The sequence below is a fragment of the Pipra filicauda genome, unplaced genomic scaffold (assembly GCF_003945595.2).
Source record: "Pipra filicauda isolate LSUMZ 115617 unplaced genomic scaffold, ASM394559v2 scaffold186_size1760508_pilon, whole genome shotgun sequence".
Taxonomy (NCBI): Eukaryota; Metazoa; Chordata; class Aves; order Passeriformes; family Pipridae; genus Pipra; species Pipra filicauda.
The window spans coordinates 637,020-646,791 of NW_024104294.1; the positions used below are offsets into that span (position 1 = coordinate 637,020).

Below are 9,772 nucleotides of genomic sequence, written 5' to 3' on the forward strand. Positions count from 1 at the left end.
AGATCAAGCAGGTGGTGTAGTTGGTGCCTTGCTGTCTCTTGTGAAGCAGAATTCTGCATCACTTAGCATCTGAATTTCACCTCCCTCCAAGCATGTTCCTTTCATTAAATGAAAGAGTTTATAAACTTTGAATACTCTTTTAGGCTTTTTAATTTAAAAAGAAGGAAAACCTCTCTTTGGATTGTTTTTATATTTCAGGATACAAGTTTGGAGTGAGTCCAAAATCCCTTTTCCACAAGTGGCTTCATATCAATCAGACTTAAGATGCTGAGTATCAGAGGTACCTTTGAAAATGTTACCCTGCTTTCCCCTCAGAAGCAGCAGCATAATTAAATTTCCTGAAAACATTTATCTTATTTGGGCATTTGGACACGAATTATGCTTAAAATGAATGCATTTTAAGATGAAAAGTTTTTTTTAAAATATTTCCTGAGAAATTGTGTGATGGGAAAGGCAAAAAGAATGGAGTACTCTGGGAGGCTCTCCCCTCCTATGCCCAGTTAACATTGGGAGGATTTTTGCTGTGCACCAGTTGGAAGTCCTAAAATGCAAAACCAATCAAGCTTGAGGTGGTGAAAGCCACAGCTACTTTCAAAGTCAGTGGACAATACTAATTTTTAATGCCTAGGATCTAATCAGCAATGCATAAAGAACAGCTGGTGCTCCCAGTAAAGTGTGTGGGGGGGATATTTTTTGAATAAGACTGTTTACTTACAGTCAAAAACATTAACTGTCTATCTCAGAAGATAAAAGTTAATAGTGGAAATACTTGCTAATAATAATGAACATATATTCCATTCTATTAATTTGATTTTTAATTGCAAAGCAGAAAAAATGCCTTCTTGCTCGAGGGTAGTGATACCCTCCCTGCAGTTATTGTAACACTGTTTTCTAGTAAGCAAATAAATGTAACTGTTCTTCTGGTAAAAACCAAAGAGGATTTTAAAGCAGGGCTCATCTTCTCCCTTAAACTGATTACTCTGCCACTATCTCATCTCCATTATAAAGCAAAAAGAAGAGGGTGGGAAGGATGGAGGATGTAATCAGGGGCAGTCATCAGTCAGGAAACAGCAGAATGTTTATTTTTAAAGGCGGCTGTGTGACACACAAACCTGCATTGAGATCATGCCTCTCCTCGGGAGGAGTACTCTCGTCATCCTTAGTGCCTGTATCTTATCATTCCCCTTAACCATTTGTCTCTCTTGGCTAATTCATGATGCCTAATTCCTTGCATATACATTTAGGTCAGGTAATGGCTTTCCATGAAGAACCAGCAAAAAGCACATTGGTGGGTCTTTTTCTTCAGTCGTAGTTCCAATGAGCACACAAAGTAAAATCTTACACTGCCCCAGCAGAATACTAGAAAGATGTGTCTTTAAATGCTTAATCTTATTAGCAATGTGCTATAGGGGAGTCTGAACCTTCCTTTAAGCCCTGACAACTGTTTTGTGGAGCTCAGGATTTTTCATAGTAAAATTAACTACGTTTCTACTCTCAGCACACTGTCCTGCTGTGTGCTGACAGGAGGGATCCCTGGGGGCACAGCAGCACCCACTGCTCCCCTCAGCCCCACGTGGGGCACGCACTGCTCCCCTCAGTCCTGCCCATATGGGGCACCCAGCTGCTCCCCCCAGCCCCATGGGGTGTACAGCATGACAGAAGGAGGCTGAGACCATGACAAAAGGAGGCTCCTTCTCTGACAAAACCTCTGCACCCCTCATTCAGTTTTCTTCTCTACCTGAGAGTGAAAGAAACGTAACTGCTTAAATTATGCCATGAAAAAGGGCAGCATCAACTCCTGCACAGGGAGCTGTCAAATCATCACTATTGCTGGGAGAAGGCAGCAGAGCAGAAATTTCCACTGGGTACCTGAGAAGGAAACAGGACATTTTTTCTTGCCCTGGCCAGCAGCCTGTTGGTACCAGACAGCAAAGTGTTAATGCTGACAGCTTTAGCTGTCCTCTATAATTTATTGCTTTAAAAGGACATAGGATGCGCATTCATATAAACACAGGCACGCACTTGTCAAACGTATAGAAAAAGAAGTAAAAAGCAATGCTTCAAAAACAAGCAGTCATCCCAAAATCACAGTCCCTCAGAGTGGCTGTGAGTGTCAGAGCAAAGAAAATGCCATTGCACCAGAGCTAATAATAAGAGAGATCACGAAATTCCTACTCACCATGTTTTATCACTGAACAGAAATCCTCTGTCTCCTTGCTTCTGAGGCTGGTCTTTATCCAGAGGCTCCTGTGATGCTTTTCAGATTCTGAGGGGCTGGACCACTGCTGCTCTCCAGTGTTACTCTCCACCCCCTGTCTTTTCCTCCTCCTTCTTCCTTCATCCCCACCCCCTCATTCCTCTTGCTTGTAGCTTTTTTGTACCTTATATAGATTCTAAGCTTCCACATGTAGCTTGATATAGGAAAGATGCTTATTTCAGCTGTCTGCTGGAATAAGGGAAATGCCTCCACTGCTTTAGGAATAAAAGCCCAGAAGGTAAGCTCTGGAGTCCTGAGCCAGCATTTTGGTTCCCCTCGGTATGACTGCTTATTAAACAGGGAGAAACACATCCAGATTAATTTCATTTCTCATGTGCTGTTTTGTTTCTGGATTCAGGAAAAGTGAACCTAATGTGTCTTAGTTTAGTGAGAAGCTTCACTTGCAGGGTGTGCAGATTATTGGACTGTGCCACCCTTTGTATGGTTTGTGTTAATGCTGAAGCTGGAGGGGATTTTGTGTGGGAGCAAAGTGGTGTAAAGGGAAAGAGTGAATATTTCTACTGCCCAAAGCTGGAGTGCCTGGTGTGAGCCTCATACTGCCTACCACAAACCCCATTTATCAAATTCTCCTTAAGGTCAGCCCAGCTTCCTCTTCAGTGTGCAGTGAAGGGAACATCTGATATTACAATCTGATATTACATCATTCTTTGTTATATCTTTGTATATATATCTCTTCTGTCCCCACATCACAGCAGAAAGAGACAAAAACCTTAACCTGCTACCTGTTCTCTTCCTTTTCACCGTGTGCTTGAACTGAACCTTGGAGACGGGGGAGGGAAGGAGCTTGAACTTTTGTGCTGTCTAAGCTTCTGAAGCTGAAAAATCAGTTTGTTAACTTAAAAGCAGGCAGAACAGGGTGCTCCTGCTCTGAGTGTCAGCCAGTAAGCCACTCAGGTGCCCCGATGGTAGAAACTGGAAAATTGCATATTGGACAAACACTCCTGGGTTCAGTCCAACCTGCAACAAGTAGAAAGCCCATGTGTGACTTCACCAAAAGACTGGTGGGAGGAAAGAACAAGCTGTGAGTGAATCCTACTAGCTCTGGCAAGTAGATTAAAAACAATCATGAGAGGAAATACATTAATTAGAAATAGATTTGATGTTTTTTGTTCTGCATGAGATATTTGTATTAATATAGGAGAAAGCCTTTCTTCATGGTGGGTTTGTGAAGGCACCAAGTTTTCAGGTAGTACATCCTTGCTCTGCAGGGATGGCGCTTTTGAGAGCCCCCACTTTGTGCACTCTGTTTTGGAATGAGGGAGCCTATAAAACATTGCAGTCCTTCTTTGTTCAAAATAAAATCAAGGCTTGTTAGAAATGGTGATGAACATGAGAGTCACTGTTGTCACCTGTGCCCCAGGTGGCCAAGAAAGCCAATGGCACCTGGCCTGTATCAGCAGTAGTGTGGCCAGCAGGACCAGGGCAGTGACTGTCCCCTTGTACTCAGCACTGGTGAGGCCACACCTCGAGTGCTGGGTTCAGTTTTGGGTCCCTCACTGCAGAAAAGACATTGAGGTGCTGGAGCAGGTCCAGAGAAGGACAGCTGAGATGGTGAAGGGTCTGGAGCACAAATCTGATGAAGAGCAGCTGAGGGAGCTGGGAGTGTTTAGTCTGGAGAAAAGGAAGCTCAGGGGATACCTTATCACTCTACAACTATCTGACAGAAGATTGTAGTGGGGTGGGAGGGTTGGGCTGTTCTCCCAAGGAACAAGTGACAGTATTGGAAATGGCCTCAAGTTGTGCCAGGGGAGGTTTAAATTAAATATTAGGAAAAATTTCTTCACCAAATAACATTCTTCACCAAAAGCAGCTTCTGTGATGAGAGAACTTGAGGTTTTAGGATGTTTACCTCAGGATGCTTGTATGGACAGGCAACTCCATCTTTAGAGCCTGTTATTTTGCTTCATCAGGGAAGTGGCCTAAATCCATTGGCCATCTATAGCCATAGATATCTATAGTTATGCTTGGCCATATCAATCCGTAGCCATAGCCTACATTGACCTAAATACCAGTCTCGTTGCATGCAATGGCAAATGCACAGTATGTTGAACAGCAGCTGACCCATGGTAGCCTTTATGCATTACAATACAGCGTGTTTTTCCTAAACAGTTCTCAACTTGTCATTCCCTGAACCATCTTTCTCTGCTATCACTTTGTTTCAGGCTATTTCACTGTGGCTGATGATCAGCTTGGCTCAAAATGTTGGCCATTGGAGAACCTAATCATCCTCTCTGATTAATTCTGATTAATTCAGTCTGTCCAGAATTGTTTTGGGCATCAGTGGGCATAAAAGGGAAGGGAAATCAAACCCTGTAAATGAGGGGCACATGGCACAGCTGCCATCTGTTTAGCAGATGCACACAGCCCTTGGCATGGGGAGTAAGAAGAGGGCCCTTGAGGGAAGCAGGACTAAGGAATGTACAGTCCCTGGAGAGGGAAGAGTAGGACAGCAGAGATCTTTGGTATGAGGAGGACCGGGGAAAGGAGGAGGAAAATCCACATAAAGGGCAGCGTGGAAACACAGGGAGGGAGATTTTAGATGCAGCAGCCCAGCCTCCCAGACCCTGGAAGCCTGTGCCTCCCCATGGCAGAAAATGTTTGCATGCAGTGATGCAACAAACAACTATTAGCATGAGCAACTCACAAAAAAACCCAAGCTGTTCTATTTTTTAATTTTCTGCCATGGAAGAATGTAGCAGATTCTTTACCCTGAAACTCAGAAGAAAGAGCTGAGATAACTCTATTTGTTTCCAAGGAATTGCTTACAGAATGAATTTGACCCAAGCTGTTTCCTGTCAGTGAACTAATGAAGAGTCTAACATCCCCAGTCCAGCTTAGCTTTCTGCTAACATCAGGTTAAACTTAATTATTCATGGATTCTTATCACTGTTTCTTGGGTTTGCATGTCGAAGAGAACTGGTAATGGATATGGAGCTTTTTCTCCAGACTGCTTCCGGAAGACTGCCCTGGGTTGAAGGGAGCAATCTTTGCGACTTATCTGACAGCTTCCCAGGGCTTTCATTAAGTTAATTGCTACTCTCTTCTCAGTTGCTTGGTGAGCTAGTTTATGCTGCAAATTTTAGGATTGTGAGTTGCTGTTAATAACATCAGTACTTAGGATGGAAATAGGAGGATTTTTATCCGCGGATTTCTGCGAGTGTATTTCCCTCACTGTCTCCCGCTTGTTTCCCTGTGGGGCGTTGATGTTAAGGTTTGCTGCCAAGGAGATGAGGTGGAGCAGGTAGGGTCACAAAAGTAAAATGTGGTATTAAAAAGCTTGGCTGTCCTGCCTTCCAGCCAGGCCTCCCCACCCCAATAGTGATGCCCTCAGGGACAGAGAGGAGCACGGAGTGCCTCAGGAATGGGACTGATCACATTTTCAGTATTGCTGTTCCAGGGACTATGGATGGCTGATTGTGAACTGCTTGTTGCCTCAAAGAATTAAAAGGGCTTTTGAGAAAAAAAATTAAGTGGTGAGGACATTTTTCCAGCTGCCTTAGTTGGAGTAGTGGCTGCCCTTAAACTTTCTATTTTAAACAAAAAGCTCTTGGATAATAAATACCTGTCTAAAAATCAATGTGGAAAAATGTGCTGCATTAAATGCTATGAAGAACTACATCAAAAGAACTGTTTCATGACATTATGAAGAACTCCCAGGCTCTGGAAACCAGACACAACACCTGGGAAGGACACAAAACCTCGGGGACCTGACTACAGAAATGTTTAAATACAGGTCACGTTTTCAGAAGTTTTTCCATTCCAGATATGCCTGTGTGTCATAGACATCTGTCCAGATGAGGCAAGAATACCTCTGCTGCTGCCATCTCAAAGGCAAAGTAATTATTCAGCATAAAGTGTGGGGATGGCAAAATGTGCTATTCCACAGGCATCCCAGTGCAACCTATAAGCAAAGTTTCCTCAGCTTCTTCTGAGGAAGTTGCTATTGTGATGACTTGAGGGCAGACTATAGGAAATTTTTTATGACTGTTTTGTGTGACTTGATTTCCCTGCTTAATTTTATATTGCTCCCTGCCCGAATACATACAATTAAGTGCTCTGAAGGCTTTGTTAAAGGCTCAGTGAGGAAACTGAAAAAAAAGATATATAGGTGTAAGTAGCCATAGATACACAGCTTCACATAATAGATACAGGCCATCAGTGAGGCAGAAACTGTTTCAGTGGCTCTCATGGCACAGCTGGGATCAAAGGAGGACTAAAACCAAAAAGACTTAGATAGGAGCTAAGTGAGTAGTCAGTTGAGTTGGTGAGGGTGAGCACACTAGCACAGCAGGCTCAGGTCTAAACATAGGGACAGGGGCATATCGAGCTGAGAGCAGGACAGGCTGGTGCTGCCACTGCCGCCTGTCACTGCTTGTGTGCTTTTATTTCAGATCTCAGTGGAAAACACAAATGGTGTGTTGCACAGAAGCTGGCTTGCAGAAGATATACCTGTTGCAGTATCTTGCAAAGGAGTCCTCATGGGTGGTATGGAGGCTACAGACAAATCATAAATCCTGTTCTGAGGGAAGAAACCTCTTGGTTGAGGGTAGTTGGTCAGTCCTCGAGGAAAAAGAGCACTACAGCCAGTTTGTAACTGCAACAAGTAGCACCTTGCTGTACATAAAATCCCACTGGTCTGCCAGTCAGTATCTAAACACAGGCAAACAAAAGGACATTTGGAAGACAGGTGAGAAATTAAGCCTTTGAAACCACCAGCAGTGCAGTTGGTAACAATGTGGTTAAAAATGGTTCTGCCTGATTTACTCAGCGCAACATGCATTTTGGAAATAAATCTGTGTGTTTGATTTGTGTTCTTAGTGGCAATGTCACAGCCAGATTTCGTTATGAGGTGGCAAGCCGTAAATCTCAGAGAAGACTAAAACACACGGTTCTAAATGCAGTTTGTTACCAGACCTAGAGATTGTGTTTGGCCATGTTTGTTGCTCTTGTTCTCCTGCCTCCCACGTGCTCAGGTGGCAGTGGCCAACTCCAGAAGCTTCGTGTCTGCTGCTGCCTGAGCTGCCATCACAGCTGGGAGGGGAAACCTCTGTGTTCCTTGAAGTCATTAAGTGTTGTTTATGGTAGGAGTATGGCATTACAGGCAAGGCTCTTATGGTAATGAAATGTGACCAGTAATATATTTTTGTAGTCACAGCAAATAAAGCAGTAAACCTGAAAGAACTCGGCGTCTGACGAAGTGCTCCATTAATGTATCGTGAGTATTGACAGTGCCAAGGTCATCATTTGGTTTGCAGCTACACAAGAAGATTTTAAAATATGATATTTTATGGGTCTTGTAGCTATTTAGAGAGGAGTGATTTGCTGAGTACTATTCCTTGGACTTTGTCCCTTCATAGCTTCAGCTGTTGCCGTCACTCTGCAACAAAACAATCTCTCCCAGCAGTTTGATTTTTCAGAGGGGTTATTAACATTTCTGAGCCAGCTGATGTGCCCAGGCAGTACTCAAGCATATTAAACTGTTACATATCTCTCCTACAAACGTGCAAAAGCCATTTTAAAGCAGTAGCTGAGTACCAGCACAGGGCTGGGAGACAGTTCAAGGATAACTGGGAGATGAGCTGGGCTGGGGCCACGAGAGCGGGGATGTGTTAGGATGGGGTGGATGCTCTGCTCTTTGTTGCTGTGTGTTGAGGAGGATGGTAAGCCTGTGAAAGAGGACACTTTAATCTGGGAAAAGAGATTCAGAAATTATTCTTCAGCTTTAATACAGAGATCACAGAATGCTTTGGCCTGGAAGGGACCTTAAAAATCGTCTTGTTCCAACCCCCTGCCTTGGCCAGGGACACCTTCTGTTAGACCAGGTTGCTCAAAGCCCCATCCAACCTGGCCTTGGGAATGGCAATTTCTTGCCATACAAACGCACTTCTACAACCTGCACCTTTGGAAAGGACTAGCGTATTTCCAATAACTTTGTTTCTAGGCACCTGGCTTTAAACACCTTGCAGGGAGTCTTCTCTGGAAAATCAGACACTTTAAGGTGCTTCAAAGCCCTTGATATGTTGGGATTTTACTGTAGGAAAAAAAGCAGCATGAGACTGCTGAGTTTGCAGAGTTTGAGAGGAAGGTGTATGAAAGTGGGGAGTGCTGCTGACTGCATGGTCTTGGCTACATAGTCCTTTGGAGCTTGGCAGTGCCTCAGAGAGCCTGGTCCTTTCAGAGCTGACAGAGGTGGACAGAAGCCAGCCACAAAATGAGTTAACTTCTTCCTCAGCTCATTAAATGAGTTGCCCAGTCAAGAATGAAGTCTGGATTCACACGTAGGTACATGTGTTGTCACAGAAATGGTATGAGGATGACAGAGAGATGGGGACCTTGATTTCTTCCTTTGTTGCTTTGGCATGAAGTTCTGTACCAAAGTGTTGCTGCAACCCCTCACACAGCGCAGGGCAGGGGGTCTGTGCTATTCACCCTGCAAATCAGTCACAGGAGTGCCAGTGCTGCTGGCTGGGGCTGGAGGAGACAGATTTCCCTGCCTTTGGCTCTTTCCTGTCATAGATGTTTTTCCTAATGCCAGCATGGATAAAACCCAGGCTAGTCTGCTCCAGATTGGGAAGCATTGCCCTAGTAATTAGAAATTACCTAAAATAACAAGGTGCTGCCATACCTAGGTAGTGGAAGAGCCAAGGTAATATGCAGAGAAGGATGAGTCAGGGAGGAGGCTGACTCTGACCTGCTGTGATGCTCTTCCCACAAATGCTGCAGCCCGTGCCAGTGAGGGGAGGAGTGGGCAGCCAGGTGGGCAGGAATCACCTGCTTTCCCAGCAGCACCTCCCAGGTGAGTCTGTGTGCCTGGCACGGTGCTCCCAAGGCCCCTTGGTCAGGGCTTCTCTCGTAATAATAGTTTTCTCTGTCCCATAAAGATCTTTCTTGAACACTTGAACAGATATTTGAAGTTGTGAGTTTTTTGCTTGATCTACCTGATGTGTGCTGCTGTTTCCATGTGAAATATCTGATGTAGTTGTGATTATTGAGGTGCTGGCCTGTCACATCCCTTCAGTCTCCAAGGGTGTGAGATGAGCAGATCAGCAATGTGTGCTCTATTTCAGAGTTCTCCTCTGGCAGTTCACAGGAGGACAAAAGCCTTCCGTGGAGATGACACACCTGTCAGACTGTGGCAACTATCAGCACTTTCTGTGAGCAGAGGGATAGCAGAGCCACTGCTGAAGCAAACAGGCATAATGACACTGCATTTCAGCACCCCAGCAATGGGTTATTGTGTGTGTGCCCCATTCAGAGCTGGGGGCACGGCCCAGGGCGGGAGGCAGGGGAAGGGGGTACAGCTCCTGCACCTACAGCTGGGGCCTCTGTGGGGTGTGGGAGCTCCTGGGGCCGGGGCTGCAGGAAAAGGGCTGCAGAAGGCCCTGGAGCAGCTCTGGGAGCTCTCTGGGCCTGTCCCTGGTTGTGGGCAATCTTTGTATAGCGCACTCAAGCAACAGAAGAAAAGGAGGGAAGTGCAGTTAAAAGGATCCAGGA

General features: G+C 44.9%; 1 protein-coding gene across 4 annotated transcripts in view; it reads right to left on the minus strand.

Moving 5' to 3' along the window:
- The window catches only part of AMER3 (APC membrane recruitment protein 3), a 39,670-nt gene extending 37,386 nt beyond the window's left edge, over positions 1-2,284 (minus strand). For all 4 annotated transcript variants that reach the window (XM_039380136.1, XM_039380135.1, XM_039380138.1 and 1 more), the window contains exon 1: positions 2,180-2,284. The gene's annotated coding sequence lies outside the window, so the exon portion shown is untranslated. The remainder of the gene's footprint in view (positions 1-2,179) is intronic.
- Positions 2,285-9,772: the final 7,488 nt, after the last annotated feature.